This window comes from Sceloporus undulatus, chromosome 5 (assembly GCF_019175285.1).
Source record: "Sceloporus undulatus isolate JIND9_A2432 ecotype Alabama chromosome 5, SceUnd_v1.1, whole genome shotgun sequence".
Classification (NCBI taxonomy): Eukaryota; Metazoa; Chordata; class Lepidosauria; order Squamata; family Phrynosomatidae; genus Sceloporus; species Sceloporus undulatus.
In genome coordinates, this window is record NC_056526.1 from 183,033,514 (window position 1) to 183,046,729 (window position 13,216).

The window sequence follows — 13,216 nt, forward strand, 5'->3', positions numbered from 1 at the left end:
AAAAGGATCTTGTAGCACCTTTGAGACTAACTGTGCAAAAGAAGTTGTAGGATAAACCTCTGCTATCTTGGTCTACATCTACAACTTCTTTTGCACAGTTAGTCTCAAAGGTGCTAGATTAAATAATACTGTAATAATAATAATTTGTTTTATTTATATACCGCTATTCCAAAGATCATAGCAGTGAACAGCAAGTAAGCTAATTAGCAAGTAAGCTAATTTGCCCCCAACAGTCTGGGTACTCATTTTAGCAACCTCGGAAGGATGCAAGCCTGAGTCGAGCTTGGGCCTTTTTCTGGTCTTGAACTTGCAACCTTTGCATACTGATATTCCAGACAAGCACAACTATGCCTCTGAATTCTACCGTCTTTTACAGAGACACTTCTTGTTACTGCTTTATTTCTGGATTTTCAGCTACCAGCATTGGAGGAGAATTCCAGGGAGAGGCAACTATACTGTTACAGCAAACATCACAAAAAAGCTCATTATAAAGACTGGCAGACTAAAATTGTGGCTGAGGATGACCGGGGTTGTTGATGCTAGGAAGCCCCCTAGTGATCAAGCAAGACTAGAACTCTCTTAAGAGGAATGAATAAGCATGATGTTGAAGCCATCCATAACTGAGCAGCGGTGGGAGGATGCTTTGCAACCTAGCATATTGGTTGGCTGTGCTCAAAAAGAGCAGTGAGGGGATTTGAACTGGATTGGAGCCACAGTGCTGAAAAGTTCACCCTATTTTCCCATTGCACCATTTTGTGATCTAAACTACACTCCTACACCTTCATCTGCCACTCTCTCACATATATACACACGGCCCCTGCTTAAGAAAAATTACAGGTACCAACCTCTTATTTGACCCCTTTTTTTAAAAAAACAAAAGGACTGCTTAGAGTTTACAACCATAAATACATCTCATCTCCCCAGATTTCAGAAGGTAAACAGAGTTGGGCCTGTTTTTCACTTGGATGGGAGAGCACCAAGGATACTATAGATCTCCAACTAAGACTAGGAATGAATCCTGCCTGAAAAGTCAGAGAGCCATGGCTGCCAATCAAAGATAGCAATACTGAGGGACCAATGGTCTGATTTAGGGGTCATTCAGATGTCTTTTCTTTAGCACAACAATGTGAATAATCTCACTCGCACTTTCCAGTTTTGTTGGTCACACTGTGGAACCACATCTATCTGCACCTCTGCGATTTCAGTTGCTCACACGTGCCAGCACTTGAATAAAGATGGAGTTTATAGTCCTGATATATTCAAAACACGTTCAAGACATGCAGAGTTTTATGCCAGTTTATCCCAGGTCTATTCACACCAGTAATTCACATAGCTGAAAATCCAAATCTTTTAGAAAACCTTGGAAAAATACCTGAGAGTGATTATCCCGGGTTACGTGGATTTTTTGGCAGTTCCCCCCACCCAACTTAATTGGAGGCACTCAAAATGCATGTGAACAACAAAGATTCAACCCAGATTCTACCTGGATTATTTTCACCATCTGAGTATCCCCTCAGTATAAGGCAGCTGCCTATGTTCTTCTATCAGGGCGCTCCCTGTTGTAGCCCCAGATCTACAGAAATCATTGCCCAGGGATTGTTTCCTTCCTATGACTCACCCAAATGCATGGACAACACACACACAAACTTACTTAGAGGTCATTGCAAATTCTGTTTTTATTCTGAAATTATAAAACGTTAAAGTAGGGGTGACAATCATGTTATCTTCCAGATGTTGCAAGATTCCCAGCATCCTTAGCCATCGTTGATAATGTGGAAGAATGCTGGGAGATGGTCCATTTATATCTGAAGAGCTTCATAATTCCCATTTGTGGTTTAAAGGATTGATTTCTATGATAAACCCCTCAACTCAAATTGCATGCTTATGCTGTAGTGTGTTCCTTGGTCTTTTTTCTTTAAAAAGGCTGCCAGAATCCTACATTACAGTCTGCGTTACGTAACTTTATGTATAATTTGTTACATTGCAAAGGCGCTAGTAAACCTTATTAGTGAATTGCAGTGATGTGTATTGGGAAATGAGTGAGAGTGCATGATTCGCATTGGTCCCATTGTGCAATGGTTACTTTACGAGCTCTTGTTGTTGTTGTTATGTGCCTTCACAAGTCATTTCCAACTTATGTTGATCCTAAAGTGAACCTATCATGCAGTTTTCTTGGCATGTTTCTTCAGAGGAGGTTTGTCATTGCCATCCTCTGAAGCTGAGAGTGTGTGACTTGTTCAAGGTCACCCAGTGGGTTTGCACAATCAAGCCATCCTGGTCTCCAGAGTCATAGTTCAACACTCAAACCACTACACCACACTGGCTGTCATTGCCAGCTCTGCTATATAGTAATGTAACTGCAGCCCTTTACCAGATATGGATGTTTCAAACCAGCCCAGTTCTAATTCCTTACATAAATCTACTTACGAAGACATAACTCTCATACAGGTTTCCAACTATTATTTTATTTTTTAAAAAATCACAGTTTGACTAGAAGCTCATCTGGCAGTAATGGGAGTCCAGCCTGGTAGAGTGATTTAAAGGTTGGATTGAGGCAGCATTCACACTGCAGAAATAATCCAGTTTGACACCACTTTAACTGCCATGGCACAGTGCTATGGAATTCTGGGAACTGTAGTTTTGTGAGACATTTAACCTTCTCTGTCAGAGAATGCTGGTGTCACAACAAATTACAATTCCCAGAATTCCATCACATTGAGCCATGGAATTAAATCGGTGTTGAACTGCATTGTCTCCGCAGTACGAATGCAGACATAGAATGACAAGGGTTGAATCCTCAGTGAGACCTGGAAGCCTTGACCTTGGACAAATCACACTCTTTCAGCCTTTGAGGAAGGCAATGGCAAACTCCCCTTTGAATAAATTTGCTGAGAAAACCTCTTGATAGATTCACCTTAGAGCTGCCATAAGTCAGAAACAACTTGAGAGCACACAACAACAATGGGCAAGCGGGAATAACCAGCTACATCTGTATTTAAATCCCCCCTCCATATTTAACCCCCCTGGGTGCATTAGAGCAAACGCACATATTGCATTCTATTTATATACGACCAAATTATAAATGCAGGGAATACAGTTAAAACAACCGCTGGCATGAACACACAAAGTGATTTCCTTGTTAAGCTCACTGAGACGGAGTGCAATTCCTTTGCTGTGATGAGGTCTGGTAGAAGAGATTATATAATGTGGGTGAGGGTTTATGTAGGTTTCACTGTGATTAATATTGCATAATAAGACAGCGAGCAGAGAACGGAGTAGTAAATTACGGGGCTGGGTTTCCAAAGCCTGTATCCTCTGAAGATACAGAAGGGAGAAAAGAAAAACATTACAGAGCCAGCCTGCATTTCCCCCTTTATTTCCTTTATGCATTTTGTGTTGTTTCACACAAAATGGTAGCTCTCTGTTCTAAAGGGAGAGACAGGTCGATGGTGAAAATAGCCAGGTATTATAGGAGGAGAGGTTTTACCAAGCAATGCCATGATATCCTGTTGCTTCAGTTGTTGCTATTTATAGAAGCTATTGATCTTACAAGAAGAGAGTTTGATGGGGAAGGTTGACACCAGAAAACAGCAGTGGCAGCTGGTGGGTTCTGTGCCAACAGGGTGGTGAATCCATTCTGTGTTGTAGACCAATCTGTAAAGGTGCCATCTAAGGGGCTGTCTGTGCCAATTTTGGAGCTAGGGCTGAGGACTTTTAAAATTTGAACTAAAACCAGGAGCAGATGCGGCATAGTATTTTGTGGGTTTTTCGGGTGATGTGGCCATGTTCTAGCAGAGTTTCTTTCTGACGTTTCGCCAGCATCTGTGGCTGACATCTTCAGAAGCGGCATGCTGATATGGAAGCTGCCAGGTTGCCACTGGAAAACAATGCCACAGCCCTTGTCTTACTAATAGAGTAGTAAAATCCCAGCATTCTTCACCATTCTCTCAATGCTAGCTAGGGATGCTGGGAACCTTACACCATCTGGAAGACCACATGATTCTCACCCCAACTTTAATCAAATGTTTTATCATTTCGGAAGAAAAACAGCATTCTTGTTCCTTTGAAAACACTGTGACATGGAAGAAGGAAACAGAAGACTAGCACTAGGAAAACCACTTCTGGTCTCTAGGGCTGCATCTGCACTGTAGAAATTATGCAGTTTGACATGGCTTTAACTGCCATAGCTCAATGCTATGGAATTCTGGGATTTGTAGTTTTGTGTGATATTTAGCTTTCTCTGTCAGAGCTCTGGTACAAAATAAACTACAAATTCCAGGATCCCATTGGAAGGAGCAGTCAAAGCAGTATCAAACTGGATTATTTCAGCAGTGCAGATGCAACCTAGATCTCCCAGTCTCTGCACTTCAAAATTTGTTTAGAGGCACACCTGCAGGGGTCATTGGAATATAGGCAGCCCAACTGACAGATCCTTGTGGACTTACAAATAGACCACTCTTACATCTCTCTGGCCTTTTGATACCTTTTAAAGATCCCTCTCCCACTATACGTTAACTGAGAGCTCTACCTATAAGGGGCCTAAAATAGCTGCTGGAAAGCACAAGGCCATTAGTACAATCATGTAGGAACCTTTTTGTTTACAAAAATAAGTCCCACAGCTAAGAATATAATGGTGAATCATGGTGTCCATGTTAGTGGGACAGTGAATCCATTCCAAATTTTAGCCTCAACTTTAACGAAACTATCTAGGGTGCTGAAAACTACTCCTAGAATTGCTCTGGCACATTGGATAGATTCCACAGTATGCCCTTGATATCCACTGTGGTTTTGTTCCCATGGATACCAAAATCAGTGGATGATCAAGTCCCATTAAATACAATACCATAGTAAATGTTTCCTCTTATAAAATGGCAAAATCAAAGTTTGCTTTTTGGAATATACACACACACGCACGCACGCACACATTCAGGCTGTGGGTGGTAAAATCCATGGACAAAGACGCTATGGATATGGAGGGCTGATGGTATAAAGTTTAAACTATACCTTGGACAAGATACACTGCCCCAATAACACAGAAGCCACCAGGAGACACTGACATATGTTGAATCAACCCTTCGGTCTACCTATGGAGTTAGCATGGAATAGTTGTTTGAATGCTGGAGACCAGGGTTCAAATCTCCACTCAGCCATGGAAACTCACTGAATGACCTTGGGCAAGACACACACTCTCAGCCTCAGAGGAAGGTAAGGGAAAATCTCTTCTGAATAAATCTTGTCAAGAAAACCCTAGAACAGGTTTGCTGTAAACTACAGTTGACTTGAGGAAACATGACAAGAACAAATTGATGTACCTAGTTTAGTATTATCTACTGTGCTAATCTGGCAATGACAGCTCAGCAAAGTTCTGGTAGGAGCTTTGCTTGTGCTCTCACACTGAGCTACAGTTGAGACTGGTTGATTCGGGGATACTGGAGTTGTAGTTCAACCCAGTACCTCCCTTTCAGTACAGTATTCAGGAAAAGATGGTAAAGGTAATTTGTCCTGCAAGAGTCATGATGCTCAGTAGGTTGGTTCTCCCTTCTCCTCTTTCATAGCACTCTGATGTCAATTGTAGAGAGGGACTCACGGGACAATGGCCACACTTTTGGCTCTGTTTTCACAATGTTCCTACAGATGTAGTCTCTGCTCCTTTCCTGAGAACATGAGCATTGTGCAACATTGCAATTCACCTTTACATAATCATAAGTCAGTTTACAGTGACGTAAATGCCTAACAGGATGCCAGCCATTGTGCAGAAAGAACCATCCCATTGTGTATAGCTTATGTCCTGATTAACTCAGAGAGGCATTTTTAAAAATGTCCCCAGGTTTGAAAAAGAAAGCAGCCCATAGATTAAATACCTCTGCAGCTGAGAACAAGTGTGTCCAGCCCAGTTATTGCTGTGTGCCTTCAAGTCATCTCTGACTTATGGCAGCCCTCAGGTGAACCTATCACAGGGTTTTCTTGGCAAAATTTGTTCAGAGGGGGTTTGCCTTTGCTTTCTTGTGAGGATGAGAGTGTGTGATTTGCCCAAGATTCCCCAGTGGATTTCCATGGCTGAGTGGGGATTCAAACGCTGGTTTCCAAAATCATAGTTCGATACTCAAACCACTACTTTATGCTGGCTTCATCTAGACCCCATCAGCTTGAAAATCGCAAAGCAAGCATGAGGGGAATCCTTTCATTACATGTGTAGCTGCATAAGAGGTCTAGAAGCAAAGTTTCTCACCAAGCTAAAATCCCAAACTGTGCAGGAGAGAACTGTAGCAGTTAAAGTGAAATCCATCCAGGGACTATGTAACTGCTTGTATGCTGCAGGGGTTCAGTATTGATAGGCAAATTGCTACCAGTTTTGTCTATCTCCAGGTACTTTCACCATCCATTATGACTGAAACAATCTTACACAAGAAGATTCTTACAAAAATAATGTGTACCCAGAAGTGCTTCTATATAGCTTATTCCCAAGTAATTGGGCACATGCCTTTACTATTCATAGAGGGATTGATAACAATTGTTCTTGCATGCTTTCAAGTTATTTCCAACTTACGGAGACCCTAACGTGAACCTCTTATGGAGTTTTCTTGGCAAGATTTGTTCAGAGAGGGGTTGCCTTTGCTGTTCTCTGAGGATGAGAAAGTGTGCCCAAAACTACACAGCCAGTTTCCATGGCTGAGCAGAGCTTTAAACCCTGCTCTACAGAGCTGTAGTCCAACACTCAAACTACTAAACCATGATGACTCTCATTCACTGTCTGTTTATGTGCTTTCAAGTCACCTGTCAACTGATGGTGACCCCATGAATTCCATAGGGGTTTTTAAAGCAAGGAATACCCAGAGGCAGTATTTGTTGGCAGTCTCCCATTCAAGTGTTACGCAGAGCTGACCTAGTTTCCAAGCTGAGACAGGATCCGGTGCCTTCAGGGTATTTAGGTATCAACATACATGTAAGTAACTGCCAGCTTGTGATGATAGGTCCAAAGCAAAACTTTGATAGAAAACCAATACCCATTACGCTACTACTTTTCTCATTTCCTGGGCCAGCTCAAGACAAATAGTATTAGCCCCTTTCCAATACCAAGGCCAAACTAGCCAACATATTCTGATACATGGTCAGGAAACTCCAGAGGTACTTCTCCTCATCCCTAGCAGTAGAAACAGGAAAAACAAGAGTGAATGACACCTAAAATCTTATCTCTTGGGCAGCTCCCTCATTCTTCCTGTTAGTAGGGTTGGCCTTGTCTGTCTCCAATTATAGTAATCCTTTTATTAATCATTAGATGCTCCTGCACTGAAGTCATAATCCTGGATTTATGACATCAGTGGGTTGCCATGGATATTGCCAAAGAAGCCCATAATGGCTTAACAGGAGAATCACACAGGAGATGACAAAATATGGGGATAAAAATAATATTTACACTAAATATTTGAGGAGAAGACAAGTGGCCAAATTATTTCAATAATTCTCTGTGTTTAATGGGTTTAGGTGTCAGCAGCATCCCCACAAACATGCATCTAGTAAGTTAATAATTCTTATGTTAATCACTTTATATGGTATGAGTCAGTGGTAGTCTCTGGAGTGATGCCAGCCCCTGAGCCATTGGTTGCCAATCCCTAGAACAGTTGTAGCCAATATATGCAGATACATCCCTGACATATGGGGATGGGGGAATTGCCAGTCCTTCACATCAGGTAGCCTGAACCACAGTGTTTTAAATAAGTAATTGCATCCTTGTGGGATATAGATGAAAGCTGACCAAAGTGCTTTCTGATGCTCTAAAAATTATATAATATTAGTGCTAAGAGGTAATAAATAGATACATGAGACACTCACATTCACACAAGTTTATTCCTTGTTCATTATTTTTCATTGTCCTTTTCAGTGTTTTAAAGTCAGAACAGATAAAAATCTACATTTTCTGCCTGTTATGCTGAGCATATTTCAGGAGAGTAAATCAGTCAAACTGTGTGTGGAGGGAGTAAGGGGGATTAATTCTAGCCCTACTAAAAATATTGATGACACCAAGATTTCACCTGAGATGTTTTATGAGTAGTACTTTATTCATGCATGCTATTCATAGTTCTATGCTGTTAAATCACTCTCCCACTTAGTATCTTGATATTCTTTTTCTCCAGCTCAGACTTTATTTTGCACAGAACAACAAAACAGAATGCCTATTTATGGCTCTTTGGTATCTCTGGCATCAAATCAAACAGGACCATATCAAGGAGCGACCAAGACCCAGCCAGCTTGCATAAGAGTGGTTGCTCTGTGACACTATTCCTCAACTTCCACCCAGCCTTCAATGGACTACTTAAAAACTGATCAGAAACTGGAAGCATATTTTACAACAGTCTGATACATGAACCCCAGAACCGGGGGGGGGGGGAGGCTGACGTTTCCCCTGAGTAGGCTAATAGGACAAAAGCCTCTTGAAAGGATCTGGAAAAATGGACCACCAAGACTCCTGTGTGGTTGAACCTCCTCAGGAATTATTAATCAGAAGTGTATTAAATAGCCAAGCACACACACATAATTATTAATATAGCTATTGTTGTTGAACAAGGGCCTAAATACCCTAAAGGCATCATATCCTGTCTGATCTTGGAAGCTAGGCTGGGTCAGCCATGGTTAGTACTTGGATAGAAGATCACTAATGAATGCCAGGTGCTGTAGGCTTTACATAGATATCCACTGGGATTTGGTTCTTGATACCAAAATCCATTGAGGCTCAAGTCCCATGATACACAATGGCATGGTAAAATGGTTTCCCTTCTATGAAACAGCAAAATCAAGGTTTGCTTTTTTGAATTTATATATGTTTGGAATATTTTCAAACTGGATTGTTGAATCTCTGGATATGGAGAGTTGACTCTATTTCAGAGGAAAGAACTAGTAAGTCCATCTGGCTACTCCTCGCCTAAGAAAACCCTCTAAAATTCATGGGGTTGCCATAACTTGACAGGTGACACATAATGAAGGCACATATCACACATAATGTTGGCGTAGGAATTATGTGGCCCTCTAGATGTTGTTAGGCTGCAAGTTCTGACAGACTTAGCCAGCATAATCAATTACAAGGAGTTCTCGGAGTTGTAGTCCCACTCTTGATGTGCGGATATCCACTCAGCCTGAAACACAATCCAGATAAAATAGATTTGGTTTGAAAATTGTGTTGGTTGGAGATTAATGGATAGAGATATCTGTGTAAGTTGTGGTTTACTTTCCCCTTAATGTGTCACTTGAGGATGCTTCTAGATCTGATTTTCCTTCTAGATGCTCTGGTTACATGGTGAAGAATGATTGGGAGTGTTTTACCTGCTTTGGTTGATAGTCCAGTTAAGACTTTTCCTCGAAAAGCCTGGCTTTATGCTTTTAACAAGCCTTTAGATTTGTATGACTACATTATAATACATTATTTATGAGTCTACCATGTTAAAATTATAAGAAAATTCCAAGTGCTGGAACTCTTGAATTCCATTCAGCTTCTGAAGTTTTGCTTCAGGGTTTATCACTAACCAAAGTGCAATGGGAAAGTAAGAGATGCAGGGAATATTCAGTGGTGACACCTACATAGTGGAATAACCTCTTCAAGGAAGCTTACCTGGTCCCCTCTTTATTATTTACCAGCCATCTGGACAAGATGTGCATATGTGTGTGTGTGTGTACATGTGTGTTTAAGGTAGATGACTGTCATTTGGGTTTTTCTCTTGTTGTTCTGACTAGAATCAATTCCCACCCCTTTGATTCTGCTGCCATGTTTTTTAAAAAATTGGTTATTGAGTTTGTTGTATCTTTGTGTTGCATTTCAATTATTTAATTTTTGCAGTTCAGACTTCTTGGAAGTAAAATTGAAATGTTTCTTGGATTAAATATATTCTATACAGTCTAAATTACCCCCTCCCATCTCTGGGGGTGGTCTGTGATTTGGGTGTCTATGGAATCTGTTTCTAATGCATGTCAAGTAAACGTCAATTGCAAATACATACTCTTTTAATAAAACTTGACAGACCAAATGACACGAACAAATCTGCTCTGGGTGGGTGCTTACTAACCATTTATTTTTATTTTAACAGACTTTCTCCAAACAATTTTTTTTCTAGCCAGTTTTTGCAGAATTTGCATTCATTGATTTTGTGTAGGTTTCAAAACATGTCCAGATTGTGAGTGAATCCCTACTAGGAGGATGTTCCTAAAATGGCTTGACCTGGACACATAGTGAATCTTTCATGAGACAAATGGAGATGAGTCTAAATATACTTACTCATCTAGTTGTAAAGTCCAGTTGTTACTCAAGGCAGAAGGGAAAGAAAGTGTACAGGAGCCTGGGAGATAAAAGCCCTTGGAAGTCAACTCATACTAATAATAATAATAATAATAATAATAAAATCTTTATTTATATCCCGCCCTTCCAAAAAGATCAGGGCGGCTTACAATATGCAACGAGTGCAAACAAATACAGGTTAAAAACATAAAACAACAATAATACACAATCTAAAAACAATAACAAAGGCCCCGTTAGCCCATCCTCATGGCCACGGAAGAGGAGGGAGGCCCACAGGATATTTAATCGGGGAATGCCTGCTTGAATAGGAAGGTTTTGAGATCCTTCCTAAATTGGGCCAGGGTGGTAGATGAGCGGAGCTCCGTGGGCAGCGTGTTCCAAAGGGCTGGGGCAGCTGTGGAAAAGGCCCTTCTAGAGGTAGAGGCTAACCTAGCCCCAGGCACCTTCAGCAGTTGCTGCCCAGATGTTCTGAGGGTGCGAGGCGGATTGTACGGGGAGAGGCGGTCCTTTAGGAATCCTGGACCCAAGCCATTTAGGGCTTTATAGGTAATAACCAACGCCTTATATTGAGCTCGGAAGCGAATGGGCAGCCAGTGGAGATCTTTAAGCACAGGTGTTATGTGGCTGGTCCTGGATACGCCAGTGACCAGCCGGGCTGCCATATTCTGTACCATTTGAAGCTTCCGAGTTTGGTATAAGGGTTGCCCCATGTAGAGTACATTGCAGAAGTCCAATCTCGAAGTTACCAGAGCATGTACAACAGTTTCTAGGTCCCTCAACAGTTTTTAGGTCCCTCAACCTAAAGCCAAAAAAAGAAAAAGAAAAAAGCCATTATCATTTTGAGGTTTTAACTACATTCAATTCAATTAGCTGCTCCGAGATACCCAGAGGGCCTTGCGGATTAGAAATGCAGGATATACATTTTAAAAATAAACAAATAACAACACTGATCCTAGCCACAGGGAAGGTTTGATGCTTTTGCACTTGACCACATGGTGAGCGGTTATCTGATTGCTCCCATATGAGGCCAGATCAAGTTTCAACACATGTAGCAAAAGAAAGTTCTCACTGCAGGTTGAAAAGTGATCCAGAGCAATCAGGAGCACACTTTGTGGTCAGCTATAACTTGCAGCTGAGGAAGCTTTCTACTATTCAATTCTGTGAATAAGTCCCAGATAAATGAAGGATTTAAAATTAATGCCTGTGAAATACATTAGGGACAGTTTTGGGCCATTTCTTTTTAAGACTCGCTGGGTAAAGTGCTGACAGAACCTTAAATCAAATATTGCTAGTCTCTTTCTAAACTTCCATTGTTGCAACTACACAGTACTGACCACTCTCTGAGGGCTTTTGCGTAATCTCATACAGAAAGCTAGTTGAAATTACCTTTTCTGCCAAAGTCAAGATAACTTGCCAGTTCCTGTTCATCAGAATAACATTTCTCAAGGAAACAGAAAAACAAACCTTGCATTGTGTTCTTGTCATCGTTACCATCTCTGCTTTTGTTATTTAATCCTCACATCTGTAACCTGCCTGCCTCCCCTCTAAAGAACAGATAGCATCAAGCTATACTAATCTCTGATATATTGAGAATGTATGCTTTAATTGTTTTAAGCCACCCCAATTATGTTACACAGAGGGGCAGGATAAAAATATTATTATTATTATTATTATTATTATTATTATTATTATTATTATTATTATTATTTCACACTGCAATTTGTCAACAAAGCAGTTATCTGCTCCAGGACCCACTGTGGATACCAAAATTAATGGATGCTCAAGTCCCATTATATACAATGGCATAGTAAAATGGTGTCCCTTATATAAAATGGCAAAATCAAGGTTTGCTTTTTGGAGATACATATATATCTTGGCTGTGGATGGTGGAATACATGGATGCAGAATCCCTGGATACAGAGGGTCCACTGTATACACATTTAACATACTGATCAGTTATGGGAACATGTAGTAGCACGCAGTAGTTTCCATGGGCTCTTTCACACCCGACAAATAGAACACTACGATTCCACTTTAACTGCCATGGTTCCACCTATGGAAATCTGGGATTTGAAGTTTTGGGAAAGACATTTAGAATTTTTAGGGCCTAAATAGCACAAAGAAGCTAAACACCCTAACAGCAACAGATTCCGTCTGATTATGGAAGCTAGAAGGGTCAGCCCAGGTTAGTACTTGGATGTGAGACTGCCAATGAATACCAGATGCTGTGCAGACTGTATTTCAGAGGAAGCAACTGGCAAAACCACCTCTGAATATTTTTGACTAATATTCAGGGGGGCTATACATTGACAGGTGATTTGAAACCCTTTCCCAGACAGACAGATAGCATTCTCAGCCAGAGAGCATTAGTGCCTCCTCAGACTACAATCCCCAGGATGCCACAGGACATAGCCACGGCAACTAAAGCAGAATCATAGTATTATAACTGTGTAATTGTGGAAGGGTCCTATGTCAGTATGGTGGTGAACTGGCTTTGGACTGCAGGGTGAACTTGAGAGGAGAGCTTTCCAAGGTGCTGATTTTATTTGGGGGCATAAAATTCAACACGTAGTTCCAGTGCCAATGGTGATGGGGGAAGCTAGTTAAAATTACAAGGATTTGGTGGTCCCCAAAGGGGCCCAAGGTTCAACTATGTTGTATATATATTTGTTATTTTCAGAAATATTATTGTGAGGTGCTACTCATATCTGTTGTAAAATGGTTGAATTTCAAGCAAACAATAACAAAACACAAAATTCTGTTAGCTAATGTTTCCTATAAATTCTAACAAGCCAAAGAATTATTAAGTACATATTAGAATGTAATTATGTTTTACATAATTCTTAATGAGAGATATATTCCATGATCTATGCACACACTATTTTGAATAACAGCTTGTGAACTTGTGTTGTAAACTGAGTAAAGATTTTTACC